The 16,348-nt window shown below is 49.6% G+C and overlaps 1 protein-coding gene across 1 annotated transcript in view; it reads right to left on the bottom strand.

Annotated features, from left to right (window-relative positions):
* LOC147676766 (palmitoyltransferase ZDHHC1-like) overlaps positions 1-16,348 on the bottom strand; it is a 452,133-nt gene that overhangs the window by 281,450 nt on the left and 154,335 nt on the right. The window lies entirely within an intron of this gene.

The raw sequence follows: 16,348 nt of genomic DNA, 5'->3' as shown, positions 1-16,348 counted from the left end.
TCAACGCTTTAAGTGAGATGGCTAGATGTGTTGTTATAACAGAGGTTGGATCCAGTAAATCCAGATGCTACTGCACCGTGGAGACAGTTGATGGCAATTCTATACAATAGCAAACAATATATTTTAGGCTTCATTAACCAGGGGCGGCTCCTCCCTTTGAGCGGAGGAGCATCGCCCCACAAGCCCCAGAGCTGAAAAATAAAATGGTAATGACGTTTATTTATTACCATTTTATTTTTCAGCAACCCAGCCCGAACCAAAACTCAGGACCTCGAGAAGTTGGAGTAATTTAGATGAGCAAACAGAAGAGGCAGAATTTGGGTTGTATGATGCGATATCGTTGACATAGTTTTCGCGCGCTATTACATCGCGGCTTTTAACCCCTTCGCTGCGGCGTGAATTCCGCCGCAGCGCTAAGGGGGCGGGGGGGGCAGAGCGGCGCTCGCATGCCCGTGACGGAACCGCTCTGTCACGAGCCGCCGTTGAGCTGTGCTCATGACGGAGCGGTTCCGTCATGGCCCCGCCCGCTCAATGGAACGTCCAGCGCAGGCGCGGAATTCGCGCCGCGCAGGTGCGCCGAGCGGGCCATGACGGAACCGCTCCGTCATGAGCACAGCTCAACCGAGGCTCATGACGGAGCGGCTCCGTCATGAGCATAGAAGGGGTTACATCGCAACGGCGATGAAACCGGCATTTTTAACATCGCACGTTGTTGCGCCGCTAATGCGGCCTTTTAATTGGATTGCGTGTCACATCGCCGACTTTACATCGCGCGACATGACAACGCGATGTTTGTGCCCTATATCCAATGCGTGTGAATTTTGTGAAAGAGAAAAATGTGCAGGGATGGGTTCCTGCCTGGCCTGGTTTCAACCATGGCATTTCCTTATGCTTGTTATATAAAGTTCCAATTTGCTAAGCACTGCTTGATAGCAGCGTTCTATTCACAGCAAAACACCTGTGAAATGAACACAGACACAGCGCCTGTCCTTTGACATCGCTGCATGTGAGCTATTTCATTTATTTTCTGTGCATCCCTACCAGGCTATGCGTCATGTGTAACCCCTATATGCAATGTGCGTGCATCTGTGCGTGTGCACGTGTGTATGATTGGGGGTCTGGGTGAACTCAGCACATTGAAGGTGAATTGTGAGTGGGTGGCTTTGTGTCTGGCAGTGAAGTGTATTTGTGTCTTTAGACATGCATGTGAGTCGATTTGGACGCACAGAGGTGGCAATTCGAGTATCTGTTTGTAGGCGGTGGGGGTAGCGATGACACGTTACCAATATTTGATCAGATTCAGAAGTATGTCTGGTGTGCGGTTAGTATTCTTGTCCAGCACTAGAAATCTGGTGCAAGATTTTGGGACAGAACAATTCATTGGCGACGTGTTGTTCCCCTGATTGCAAGCATCGCATCCCAGCATCTATGTTACAAACACAGGCGACATCCCAGTTGAGCAGGTGGGATATTTTGTGTCGGCTCTTTATTAATGCTTGTTCTGTCCTAATGTAACAGGCAACATTTACTGAGCCCAGTGCGCCTCCTGGATATCTTCAGAGTTGCTATAAAAGTGTTCATCATGGAACACATTTTCCCCTTTCGTAAATGTGCAGTCACCAGTTCTTCTATTTCCACCTTTCCCTGACGCTCCGCCCCTACTATGTCTGAAATCCTTCTAGCCTCGAAGAGGTCACTTGGTGCCCTGTATTGTCCAGTCTTTTTACTCAATATGGTTTCATTGACAGAGGGCAGAAGGTAGTCATGGTTCACAATCGCGGACGCAGATGATATAGGTGCCACAGTCTCCAGGGCAAATGCAGGAAAGTCATGCAAGCAAAGGCTGGGAGCAAACTCCAGCCACCAGAGACACTCGCGGGGGCGGGGGGGCTAGTTATTTTATGAGGATTTCATGCTGCCTTCGTTTCTGCTGCTACAGTATAAATTGTATACACAATTAGTAAAACCACATTTAGTGGGTGTCCTTTTGTGCTACAAGGTACAATGACTCCTTCAACCCTGCCAGAACTTTATCCTATAATTACATGGTAAAACGTGAAGTTCGGAATGAACATCTTTACGACTGCTGTGCCGCAGGACTCGCATCTAAAGTAGCTTTCACTCCCATTCATTTTAGACAAATATACTATGAAATGCGGGCTGTAGTTCAAAGTGATTGAGGCATTTCCATCCATCACGTTTGTGCTGTTTAAGTGAGTTGGTAGATAGTGGAGTGGGCCTGCCCAGACATAGGTCACATAGTGCTGGTTATAATCAGATGCTTGTCAAGCTTACTGTGTCTTTAAACTCGAGTTGCACCTCACCAATGATGATCCGTTTTTTAGATGATTGAAGAATACCCATCAGTCACACATGCATCCATCCGCCGCCATGCACCCATGCACACTTTTATGCATCCATTTATCCATCCACCCACCCACCCCCACCCATCCATGCATCCATCCACCATCATTCATCCATTCATCCATCATCCATCATCCATTCATCATCAATCACCATCCGCCGCCATGCACCTATGTACACTTTTATGCATCCATTCCACCATACGGTCTGCCATCATCCATCCGCCATCCATGCATCCATCCCCCGCCATGTGTCAGGTATCAGGTAGTGGAAAACACAAGTTCCTAAACTGTACCGAGCCAAAAATGTGGCAATCAGCAGCTCAAAGACTATCCTCAGTCGTCAGGAATTATTTTCACAGCGCTCCACTGACTTTCCTGATCTCGATGTAATTGGTGTTTCCCTTCAAGGGTTGTATGACGCTTGCAGCTGGACAGTCCCCGAAGGATGTAAGCATGGTCCACCATTCGTCAGAGCAGTGCCAGCCCTGCCTCACCAGCCGCCACGTCTTCCACTCAGCACCGACTAGTGTCACACCATGGGGACTCGGCTTCTTGATAGCAGCGTTCTATTCACAGCAAAACACCTGTGAAATGAACGCAGACACCGCCTGTCCTTTGACATCGCTGCATGTGAGCTATTTCATTTATTTTCTGTGCATCCCTACCAAACACCAGGCTATGCGTCATGTGTAACCCCTGTTGGACCTAGGGGATCCCAAGTCACATAAGGTAGCTTGGCACTAAGAGGGAAGGCCTAACTCCAAGGAACATGTGGTAAGTTTGCGTCACACTCATCAGTAACCAAACATCCACCCACTCAAAAATAAGGACACTACACCAAGGTTAGAAAAATATGAGCTGTTTTATAAAAGTTCTCTTTAAGTCTCCGTGGGTACTTAGCACTCTTTAACCACAGTACATAAATTTAGCTCTGCATAGAAGAAATCAGCACTAGACAGTGTTTACAGAAGAAAAATCATTACTACTCGATTTACAAGCAAAAGAATTCAATACAAAGATTCTCGGTGAGCACCAGCTGTTCACTACGTAAATTCAGGTAACCTTTGGTTTCCACGAGTGAAAGTTTCTTTATCAACTCAATACGTTTTTATATAGCAGATTAATAATTCTAGGCTCATTTTGACATAGGTGACTTGAAGGGAAATTCAACAGTTGTCAACGTGGTGAGGCAAATATCAAGGCAATATGAATTCCCCAACTCTCTCCTCACACTCAATTTATAACTGAAGTTCAGTTCACAGCTCAAGACCCTTCTGTGATTAAGCTCTGATTTACTTGAGAAGCTTTCTCAATTCAAGGGGGAAGCTCCTTAGGTATACCTACTCATAAAGGGAAAAGGCACTGTTTCCCAAGATCCCTTGCCTCTATCTAAAAGAATGTAGATTGCACTTCCCTCAGGTTATCCTCCGTGGCTTCTCCCTTAGATTAGCCCCCGTCTGGATTGACTAGCACCTGAGCACATAAACCTCCCCTCCCGCCTGTTTTAGTTCACAGTACTGTCAGTTTCCTTCCAAAGGCTCTCTCTCTCCTCCTTATCCACCTCGTGTTCGACTGGACCCACTTCCTCGAGAGATCGAAGGCTTCCTAAGCCAGCCCAGCCTCCCTCTTCCTACTTACTTAGCACTTGGTTGATGAAGTCAGGGGGTGGGGGGGCCTGGGACCGTAGCCGGTTGGGGAATTCAGTCCCCACCCTGCGTTGCCTTCTACAGTCAAAAGGGCCCCGGAGCGATGGATTTCCGGGAGGCGGAAGATCCCTGTCGGCTCCCCGGCTGCTCCTCTCACTGGCTGACTCACCACTGGGACCTGCGCCGTGCAGAGACATCGCCGCTCCTCCGGTAGCGTCTTCCCTCGAACTGCTCACTCGCGAGGGTGTTTCTGTGAGAAGCTGCGCTTCCGGCCTTGCGCGGGAGAGGGACGCCGCCACTCACCACCAGCAGATCACTACAGGCCGCTCCCTCAGCTAGGACACTCCCCTCGGCCGCGCTGCCACTGAGCCTGCGCAAAGGGCAAACACTGCTCTCTTCTTTCCGCGCAGCAGCGGAACCGATGACACCACCACTCTGGGACTTCCTCAAGCCCCCTCACCTCCCCGCTGGGCAGTTGGCGAGCCGGCAGCTGGGACGTGCACTCAGCAACGATGAGGTAGTCACCTGCAGCCCCCGCCGCTCTTTAAACACCGCTGAGGATGGGGAGAAAGGTGGGAATCGGGGCGCCTTGCAGCTCCTATTTTCTGAGGGTCCCGGGGCAGCCTTCAGGCATTGAGGACCTAGACAGGGTCAGATCCACACGCGGGGAAGTATCAACAGAAGGGGATAGCAGCCCCAAAGGACCATCAACCCGCCTTCAGCGCACTGTCCTCCTTGACCTGTGGTCTAAACTCCTAGCTGGCCTCTCAGCAACTCTCTACAAATGGCCGCCCTGGTGCTGGCCTGATATAGGCTGACCCTAGGAGGTCCAGAAGGGACCAGAAGGTTCTAGAGGGCTCCTATTCTTCCCTTATGGGCCAAGCCTCAGGTGTGGCAGTTATGGCAGTTGTTATCCACCATTTTGTAGGTCTGGATGAATTTTAGTCAGAAAAGGCACCTAGGCCTTAGGTAAAAAACTATGAGGGCAAAAGAGCATCTATCCCCCAGGTCAACACCACAAGAATCCAGTGGACATAAAAAATATTAAGGGATATGAGGGGCAGAAAGGGGACAAAAATAAATAATAAATAGGAGGGAAAACCCAAAGGGCAGACAGGTCTAACACGCGTCCCCCCCAGCTGAAAGTGGGGAGAGCTACCCAACCCCTTGGGAGTCCTCATCACTAAGGCGGAAATACCTAGAGAGACCGTCTGCATTGGCGTGGTCCACTCCAGGCCGATGTTCCACCCGGAAGTCCATTCCCTGTAGGGAAATGGACATTGTGAACAGCTTGGGATTTTCCCACTTCATTTGCATCAGCCAACGAAGGGGTCGATGGTCAGTCTGAACCAGGAAGTGCGAGCCAAACAAGTATGGCCGCAACTTCTTCAGAGCCCACACCACCGCAAAAGCTTCCCGCTCAATTGCACTCCACTTCTGCTCCCGGGGAAGCAGTCTCCTGGATAGGAAAACTACAGGCTGATCCAGACCCTCTTTGATAACACTGCCCCAATGCCATGTTCTGATGCGTCTGTCTGGACAATGAACTCCTTGGAGAAGTCTGGGGCCCTCAGGACCGGTGCTGCACACATTGCCTGTTTCAATTTCACAAAGGCTTGCTGACAAGCCTCTGTCCAGACTACCCGTGAAGGTTGTTTCTTGGAAGTGAGCTCTGTGAGGGGCGCTGCAATAGTGCCGTACCCCTTCACAAAGTGACGGTAGTAACCTGTGAGGCCCAGGAAAGCTCGGACCTCAGTCTGGGTCTTGGGGGGTTCCCAGGCCATGATTGCCTCAATCTTTGCCTGGAGGGGCTGCACTGTTCCCCTACCCACCCAGTGACCTAAGTACAAAACTGACCCGTGCCCAATCTGACATTTGCTGGCCTTGATTGTCAAGCCAGTTTGTTTCAGGGCCTGGTGAACTGCTTGCAAGTGATGCAAATGGTCCTCCCAACTGCTGCTGAAGACGGCAATGTCATCCAGGTAAGCAGCGTATAAACTCTCCATTCCGGAGAGGACCTGGTTCACCAGCCGCTGAAAAGTGGCAGGGGCGTTCTTGAGCCCAAAGGGCATCACGCAGAACTGGAAGTGTCCCTCAGGTGTGGAGAAAGCTGACCTTTCTTTTGCTCCATCTGTAAGGGAGATCTGCCAGTACCCTGAAGTGAGGTCAAAGGTACTCAAGTATTGGGCAGCTCCCAGCCGGTCAATCAATTCATCCGCCCTGGGGATCGGATGAGCATCAGTTTTGGTAACTGAGTTCAGTCCCCGGTAATCCACACAGAACCTCAGTTCTGGAGTGGTGCCTGGTGGAGCTGCTTTTGGCACTAGAACCACCGGACTGGACCAGGGGCTACTTGAAGGTTTAATAACTCCCAGCTCCAGCATCTTGGTAACCTCACTGTGGATGCTGGCCTTCACCTTGTCTGACAGCCGGTAGGTCTTTGACTTCACTGGTGGGCTGTCTCCTTTGTCCACATCATGGGTACACAGGTGGGTCCTTCCCGGGACAAGGGAGAACAACGTAGAGTACTGCTCCAATATTTGGCGGCAGTCCTCCCGCTGTTCAGGAGTTAGGGTTGGGGAGAGAATCACTCCCTCCACTGACCCATCCTTTTCCTGAGACGAAAACAAGTCTGGGAGAGGTTCGCTTTCTGCTTCCTCTCCTCCATCAGTCACCATCATTAAGATGACCTCGGGCCTCTCATGGTGGGGTTTGAGGCGATTAGCATGTAGCACCCGTAGGGGCTGTCGAGGGGTCCTAAGGTCCACCAGGTATGTGGCCTTCCCTTCTTTTCTAACACCTCAAAGGGGCCTGTCCAGCGATCCTGGAGGGGACTTAGCTCTCCAGGCTCCATCACCCACACTTTCTGGCCAGGCTCCAACTCCACCGGGTGAGCGTTGTGGTCATACCACTCCTTCATTACTGCTTGGCTGGCCTCCAAGTTGTCAGAAGCTTGCTTCCACAACTTCGCCATTTGGCTCCTGAAGGCCAGCATGTAGCTCACCACATCCTGGGGAGGCTTCCTGGGAGACTTTTCCCATCCATCCTTCACCAGGCTGAGAGGACCGCGTACAGGGTGCCCATACAGAAGCTCAAAGGGGCTGAAGCCCACTCCCTTCTGTGGCACTTCCCTGTAGGAAAATAGCAAACAGGGTAGGAGGACGTCCCATTTCCTCCGCAGGCTTTCAGGCAGACTTCTGATCATGCCCTTCAAGGTCTTGTTGAACCTTTCTACCAGTCCATTTGACTGGGGGTGATAGGGAGTGGTGAACCGGTAGGTCACTCCACACTCCTTCCACATTGCCCGCATATACGCTGACATGAAGTTGGTCCCCCTGTCAGACACAACTTCCTTGGGGAAACCCACATGGGTGAAGATCCCCATCAGGGCCCTAGCCACTACTGGTGCAGTGACAGTCCTCAGAGGAATTGCCTCTGGGTACAGCGTGGCGTGATCCACCAGAACCAGGATAAACCTGTGACCAGCCGTTGTTGGTGGATCCAATGGCCCCACAATGTCGATACCCACCCTTTCAAAGGGGGTGCTAACGACAGGTAGTGGTTTCAGGGGAGCTTTCAGCTTCACCCCTGTTTTCCCACTGGCTTGACAGGATACACATGTCCGACAGTAGGTGTCGGACGCCACTTTCATCTGAGGCCAGTAAAAGTGGGGGACAAGCCGAGCAAAGGTCTTGTCCTGACCTAAGTGTCCTGCCAAAGGTATTTCATGAGCCAATTCCAGCAGAAAGGCTCGGTATCGTTGAGGGACTACCTAGGCCCTAGATGAACCGGGTAAGGGTACCTTGGGTTCACTGTAGAGGAGTCCGTCCTCCCAGTAAATGTGGTAGTGCCCTGCAACGTTCCCTGCTGCCTGGGCTTCGGCCTGTCGCCTCAGTCCCTCAAGGGTAGGGCACTCCTTCTGGCCCTTACAGAACTCTCCCTGGTAGGTCCTCCCTCCACATGCCACTCAGCAGGGATGGGCAGGTCCTCCAAGGAGACTACTTCCCCCTCAACGGACTCCTGGCTCACCACCATAGGTGGCCGATCTGTCACATGGGGCGTGGAAGCCGAAGCAGGCTTCTCCTGTCTTCGGGTCTGTCCCTTTTTGGCAGCGGGCTGGGCCATTGTTCCAGGCTCCAACCCGGGCAAAGTTCCCCTCCGGGCAGTCACAGACCTTGTGCTTACACAGGCCCAGTCAGGTGTACCCAGCATCTCTGATTGAGTCCGGTATTCCACCTCTCTCCAAGCATTGTGCTCCATGTCATTCCCCAGCAGACAATCGACTGGCACGGCAGGGCTTACGGCAACTCGAAGTGAACCTGCAACCCCTTCCCACTCAAGGGAAACCTCGGCCACAGGGTAGTGGCCCATTCTGCCGTCAGCCATCGCGGCAGGGTGGAGTACATTGGGAATCACCTGCTCGGGAGACACCAGTTGACTCCTCACCATAGTCATACTGGCTCCTTTATCTCTCAGAGCCTCCCCTCTCTGGCCATTGATGGTGATCCATTGCCCATACTTGGAAGTATTTGGGGGCACCTGGATCTTAGGAACCATCTCCCGATCTCCCAGGGACACTAAGGTGACACCCGCCCCCTCACCCTCCTTATCTAAGGGCAACTCCTCCCCGAGCGCTACACTAGCTACTCCCGGGGCTTTTCCTCCGGTGGGAGGGGGTGGTCTCTTTGGGCATTTGACATCTCCCTTATAATGTCCAACACCACCACACTCAAAGCAGTGGACAACCCTTGGCTGCTGGCTTTGGCCAGGATGAGGGTTTCTGGGCGGGTTAGCCTTAGGGGTGAAACCAGTTCCCTTTCCCTGGAAACTGTTTTGGGGACCTTTAGAGAACTCCCGCTTTTTATCTCCCCCCTCCTTCTTCTGAGGGCCGCCCTGTCCGGCCCTTTGGGAATCCCCTCCAGTCCCCTTTGAGGACACCCGGGTACTTGCCCAGATGTCCGCCTCCTCTGCAAGCTTCCGGGGGTTGGTCAGCTTTCTGTCCACCAGGTGTTGGCGCAGCTCGGGAAAACATTTCTCAAGTAGATGCTCTTTATGAAAAAGGTCATATAACCCCTCATAGTCCTTCACCTCGCTGCCCTGTACCCAGCCCTCCAATGCCTTCCTCGCATAGTCCAGGAAATGCACCCAGTTTTGGGTGCTTAACTTGTGGCTCCCCCTGAACTTTTGGCGATACTTCTCCGGGGTTAGCCCAAACTTTTTGATTAACGCTACCTTCATGGTGGGGTAGTGGGTCTGCTCCTCCTGTTCCAGGGCTAACAAGGTGTCCTGACCAGTAGGAGGCATGTACTTGTATAACCCACCCCCCCCCCCCCCCCCAGTGTTTCTCCTGGATCCCATGGGCTCTTAAAGAGACCTCATAGGCAGCCAGCCACTTGGCTATGTCATCCCCTTGGCTATAGCTGGCAACTATGTCTTTAGGTAGGTAGGGTCTGGATTCCCTGGTTGGTTCTTTGGTTTCGCTGCCACCATTCGGAGAGTTGGAGGGTCCTAACTGTAGGGCCTGGAGTTCTAGCTCTTTCAGTTTTAACTCATGAACCATCCTCTGTTCCTCCCTCTCCTGTTCTAACCTGGCTAACTCCCACTTCAGCTGCCTCTTCTCCCTCCTGTCTGTTAACTCAGCTTCGGTCAAGCTTCCTCCGGAGACACTACTGGCCCTCCTTGAGTAGGTCATCGGTCCTGGGAGTAGGTTTCCCATCTCGGGATGGAACAATCCCTCTACAGCTATGACTGTGTCCCGGTCCGTCCCCTCTTCCTCCTCTTTCCCTTCTCCATGTGCTGCCACCCAAGCCCTTAAACTGGTCTGGAGTTCCCCCTTCTTGGCACCACGCTTAAAAAACACTCCCATCTTTTGACAAAAGTCCCTAAGCTGGGCTGCAGAATAAGTTTCCAGTTCTTCCAGAGCAAATTCCATTTTGCTAAAGAGCAATTTAGGGACAAGCACACAAAAAGAATAGATTCACAAGGGGCAATTTGAAGCTACCTCCACCCACCTCCAGGAATTAATTTAGAAAAAGCAAAAGTAGAAATTGGGAAGTCCGCCAGGAGAAAACTCCAGGTGTAGGCCTGTGGGGTATGCTTTGTTACTTCAGAGTATACGCAAACACAGTTCGTATCCCACCGCTAGACACCAATTATGTTGGACCTAGGGGATCCCAAGTCACATAAGGTAGCTTGGCACTAAGAGGGAAGGCCTAACTCCAAGGAACATGTGCTAAGTTTGCGTCACACTCATCAGTAACCAAACATCCACCCACTCAAAAATAAGGACACTACACCAAGGTTAGAAAAATATGAGCTGTTTTATAAAAGTTCTCTTTAAGTCTCCGTGGGTACTTAGCGCTCTTTAACCACAGTACATAAATTTAGCTCTGCATAGAAGAAATCAGCACTAGACAGTGTTTACAGAAGAAAAATCATTACTACTCGATTTACAAGCAAAATAATTCAATACAAAGATTCTCGGTGAGCACCAGCTGTTCACTACGTAAAGTCAGGTAACCTTTGGTTTCCACGAGTGAAAGTTTCTTTATCAACTAAATACGTTTTTATATAGCAGATTAATAATTCTAGGCTCATTTTGACATAGATGACTTGAAGGGAAATTCAACAGTTGTCAACGTGGTGAGGCAAATATCAAGGCAATATGAATTCCCCAACTCTCTCCTCACACTCAATTTATAACTGAAGTTCAGTTCACAGCTCAAGACCCTTCTGTGATTAAGCTCTGATTTACTTGAGAAGCTTTCTCAATTCAAGGGGGAAGCTCCTTAGGTATACCTACTCATAAAGGGAAAAGGCACTGTTTCCCAAGATCCCTTGCCTCTATCTAAAAGAATGTAGATTGCACTTCCCTCAGGTTATCCTCCGTGGCTTCTCCCTTAGATTAGCCCGCGTCTGGATTGACTAGCACCTGAGCACATAAACCTCCCTTCCCGCCTGTTTTAGTTCACAGTACTGTCAGTTTCCTTCCAAAGGCTCTCTCTCTCCTCCTTATCCACCTCGTGTTCGACTGGACCCACTTCCTCGAGAGATCGAAGGCTTCCTAAGCCAGCCCAGCCTCCCTCTTCCTACTTACTTCGCACTTGGTTGATGAAGTCAGGGGGGGAGGGGGGGGGGGGGCTGGGACCGTAGCCGGTTGGGGAATTCAATCCCCACCCTGCGTTGCCTTCTTCAGTCAAAAGGGCCCCGGAGCGACGGATTTCTGGGAGGCGGAAGATCCCCGTCGGCTCCCCGGCTGCTCCTCTCACTGGCTGACTCACCACTGGGACCTGCGCCGTGCAGAGACACCGCCGCGCCTCCGGTAGCGTCTTCCCTCGAACTGCTCACTCGCGAGGGTGTTTGTGAGAAGCTGCGCTTCCGGCCCTACGCGGGAGAGGGACGCCGCCACTCACCACCAGCAGATCACTACAGGCCGCTCCCTCAGCTAGGACACTCCCCTCGGCCGCGCTGCCACTGAGCCTGCGCGAAGGGCAAACACTGCTCTCTTCCTTCCGCGCAGCAGCGGAACAGATGACACCACCACTCGGGGATTTCCTCAAGCCCCCTCACCTCCCCGCTGGGCAGTTGGCGAGCCAGCAGCTGGGACGTGCACTCAGCAACGATGAGGTAGTCACCTGCAGCCCCCGCCGCTCTTTAAACACTGCTGGGGATGGGGAGAAAGGTGGGAATCGGGGCGCCTTGCAGCTCCTATTTTCTGAGGGTCCCGGGTAGCCTTCAGGCATTGAGGACCTAGACAGGGTCAGATCCACACACAGGGAAGTATCAACAGAAGGGGATAGCAGCCCCAAAGGACCATCAACCCGCCTTCAGCGCACTGTCCTCCTTGACCTGTGGTCCAAACTCCTAGCTGGCCTCTCAGCAACTCTCTACAAAATGGCCGCCCTGGTGCAGGCCTTATATAGGCTGACCCTAGGAGGTCCAGAAGGGACCAGAAGGTTCTAGAGGGCTCCTATTCTTCCCTTATGGGTCAAGCCTCAGGTGTGGCAGTTATGGCAGTTGTTATCCACCATTTTGTAGGTCTGGATGAATTTTAGTCAGAAAAGGCACCTAGGCCTTAGGTAAAAAACTATGAGGGCAAAAGAGCATCTATCCTCCAGGTCAACACCACAAGAATCCAGTGGACATAAACAAATTAAGGGATATGAGGGGCAGAAAGGGGACAAAAATAAATAATAAATAGGAGGGACAACCCAAAGGGCAGACAGGTCTAACAACCCCTATATGCAATGTGCGTGCATCTGTGCGTGTGCACATGTGTATGATTGGGAGTCTGGGTGAACTCAGCACATTGAAGGTGAATTGTGCGTGGGTGGCTTTGTGTCTGTGCGTGTGCACGTGTATTATGATTGGGGGTCTGGGTGAACTCAGCACATTGAAGGTGAATTGTGCGTGGGTGGCTTTGTGTCTGGCAGTGAAGTGTGTTTGTGTCTTTAGACATGCATGTGAGACAATTTGGACGCACAGAGGGGGCAATTTGAGTATCTGTTTGTAGGGGGTGGGGGTAGCGATGACAAGTTACCAATATTTGATCAGATTCAGAAGTATGTCTGGCGACTTTTACACCGCAGGATCGTTTTAGTCGCATGCGATGTTAATGGCATTGCGCCGTGGTCGCATGCGTAGTGAATGCATGCGATGCAAACGATCCTGCAATGTAAAAGTTGTGGTGCGATGGCACCGCGATTTGTTGACCTCGATGTAATTGGTGTTTCCCCAGAATTTGTTGCTGTAAGGGTTTCATTGGAGTTTTCGGTTGGGGTATGAGGGTTAATCACAAAAGAGTATCAGAGGGTCAAGAGTGAGACAGGCTAATTATCAAAGACAGAGAAGGTGTAACGCTCCCACTAGCCATATGACTGAGAGACGAGTGATGTAAAACATGCCAGATCAAGATCAGTGTCTGGTCTCTGGCTCCCATCAGTCACCACTCGGAACCGCCCTTCATCATTTGGGGCTCCGAGGACCAACACTATACTAGATCTTGGTGATCTAGCAGAAAGGGATTAACCTTCCTGTTAGTCAGTAAGTGTTGGTGTTATGGTTGAGACCATATGTGTTGGTAAAGTAACTGACAGGGTTGAAAAAAGGTGTGGTGTGCAGTGCAAGGAAAACCAGGACAAATATAAGGGGGTGAATAAAATTGGTTTTAAGGAGCAAAAAAATAATTTAATAGGGTATAGCTCCTAGCACCAATATTAAAAAATAGCCAAGACAGGGTAAATTTATGACCTGTCTAGTGGTGTAACGTGGTCGACATGTTTCAGCAAAAACTGGCCAATAGCCTTGCTTTCTTCAGGACCTTAAATATACAGCTACTGCAAACAAAGAAACCCAATGTGACAAATAAGTGAAATGTAGTGTAGGAACGACACAGAAAAGTCACCTGAACCTCCAGGTTGTGTCTGTTCCAGATCTTCTCATACAATCAGCAGTGGGCTGAAATAAAAAAGCATGGCATGAGCTAATCCCCCCATACCTGTCTGAGATAAGCCTGTCTATTATACCTGGTGCAATTATCCACATAGGTGTAGTCCAGGATATGACGGTGAGCAGACAATCTGCGTTCCCATCAGGATATAGACCGGCAGTTAGGGAAAAGCTGGAGAAAGAGATTTCCAAGGGCAGGATGGCAGAACCTTTTCATAATTGGCCTGCGGAGGATTGATTGTGTCTCCCATTGGAGTGGTCCCCAAGAAGGAGGAAGGTCAATTTTGTTTGATGAAACATTTGTCGCGGCTTCAGGGTAGGTCAATGAATGATTGCATTGCGTAGAAAGTAGTGTTGGTGTCCTATTCCTCTGTAGTTATGGCCGTCACTGGCGGTGCCACAGCCCCGGGAGCATTGATGGCTAAATGTGATGTGAAGTCAGCTTTTCAGCTGCTTCCAGTACACCCAGAGAATTTCTAGCTGCTGGGTTTGCTATTTGAAGGGCTGGGCCAGTGCTGCATAGCAGTAGCAGCAGGGAGTTGTGTGCTTTAAAATGGGCATGTCTCTTAGCCATGCGTGCATTTTAAACTTCTCTAACCTAGCTGTCTTAGTTGGTTTAGAGAAGGCGCAGCCCTGCAGTGCTCTTGTGAGGCAGCTCCCTCCAATCCTGGCACTTCTCTCATACTGCGAGAGCAGCGCCAGGATTGGGTAGTGCAGATTCCAGGTCTGGAGCTTTGTGAAGACACCTGAGGGAGGAGGACGTCGCACTGCAAGCCTAGAAGGTAAGCCTATTTTCTCTTATATTTGTGCCCCCGCCCCACCATGTACATGCCAGCTGTCACTGTCATTAACATTCCCTGTCCTAGCCCCAATCTTGTAAGGCTGAACCCATTCTACATGATTGGAGACTCCTCCATTTTCCCGGGGGAACGTATGGTAGGTATAGTCGAGCACGAGTGTTCCTCTCTGACTGAAGCAGTGGATTACTTTAGTTATGTTGGACCCATAATGGGATTCAAGTTTAAATGTAAGCAAGGACAAAACTGCTGCTCATCATGAGTATTAATGTGACGTCCCATTCCTAGTTCCAGTCAGAACTCTGTAGAGGTGCTGGAATAATTTTCACAGCAAAGGTGCTGCCATCAATGTTACATCTGGGACGCTCACGGGCAGCCATGCGCTATACAAATCCTGCTTTCATTTCATTCATTCATTTCATCACAGAAGCCATAGGGCTTTTGAAAAATCCAATCACACAAAGAACAAGTGTAGCAAATAAGCCTCACTAAGTCATCAGCAGAGTAGTAAGGGTGCAGTATGTGCCCTGTGGTGCATTTTGGAATCTGCTTTTGCAAATATATCAAAGCATGTCGTGGTAGAGCAATGTCATTTACAAACAGCTCATTTTCTATTGAAATGCCGATTAAATTGGCACAGACATACAGTTTTACTGATACAACTATGTGGCAAAGACATGATCATCTGTAGTAAACAGGTTTGAGCATATATTAATAATTTGTACATCTCTAAGTAAAGTGTCTTGAGTCGTTTTGATCCTATTAAAATGTTGTTTCTATCACACTTCAGAATTACAAATGCGCCTCATTTGTGCTTTTCTTGCTGCTAGTATAATTTTTATTACGTGTACAGTTCATTTACAGGTATTTACATTTTGATTTGTTTTAGAAAAGAAAATACATTAAACTGCCTTTCCTTTCACGATCCCTGAATCCCAGCAAGATTGTCACATAGTTCACGTTACAAGATCTTCTCATTTTATAGCCAACGAAACATTAGTAAAAACCAATACCCCTTTTAAAAGAACAAGCAGCACTTTTTTAAAAGACATAGCCTGACAATGAGCCCTGTTTTTGCACGCAGAGTAATAACTAAATCTAAAGGCATCTTTATTATCATTCACTTTCTGAACTGCAGCATGGTTATTTCAGAGGGGCTGCAGCACTCCTGCACTCCTACTTTCAGCGCCTATGTAACATTGTGAAGGTAAGTCTGTCTTCACAGACCAGCAATGCTCCGATTCAAACTCCTTGTCTGAAACAAAGCTGAGGCAACCACAGGAGGTGGGTCTCCCAAAACAGGGCTCAATCATGTGAGCCGGACCAGTCGTGACATGTTGTTTGGACTCATTTGGCTCCTGTGGTGTTCGGTGATAAAGCTAGACAGGCTGAAACAGTTTGGCTGAAAGGAAGTAACAGTGAGACCTAGAGACATAGCAAAGCACTGTGGAACTGGTGTGCTGAGTCCCAAAATAAAGTGAAACATGTTGAGGAGAGTAGCTGGGCATTCCAGTATAAACAATGAGATGAGTTCTGGCGCACTCCAGTTGGCAAACACACTATAAAGACAATTGTAAAACATATAACATTTGGTTTTCTTACATGTTCACTGTTTTTTCTGGTACATGTGTCCGAATTTAGTTTCTACATTAAGGTGTGTTCCCGACATAAAAAACCTGTTTTGATTACAGAAAAGTAAAGCAAATAGATTGGTAATTTTCAATCTTTTCTTCAGATTGGGCACTTTTTATATAGAGAAAAAGTTTTTTTGTAAACTGTTGATCATTTGAGTAAAGAGGAGCGTTGAGACTTTTACCTCCCGCTGAATTCCCTGAAGAAGATGGGAATCATTTAATAAGAAGCAGATCTAAGCAGCCATCGCCTTCTGTTGATACCACTTTTATGACCGCATCTGATGTCTTCTTGCTAGCAGAACAGTCTGTGGTACAAACCTTGGTAATTGAGAAGGCAAAACACTTCCATCATCACAGTGCAAATCAGACTGTAGATTCTTATTCTGCCCCCAATACAAAGAGGTGAGGAAAACACTTTTAGCACCACTTCTAAGGGAAATCCGCCCCTGAACATATAT

The sequence above is a fragment of the Lissotriton vulgaris genome, chromosome 12 (assembly GCF_964263255.1).
Source record: "Lissotriton vulgaris chromosome 12, aLisVul1.2, whole genome shotgun sequence".
Taxonomy (NCBI): domain Eukaryota; kingdom Metazoa; phylum Chordata; class Amphibia; order Caudata; family Salamandridae; genus Lissotriton; species Lissotriton vulgaris.
Note: the sequence above shows the minus strand (reverse complement) of the source record. Positions and strands in the feature narration are given on the sequence as shown.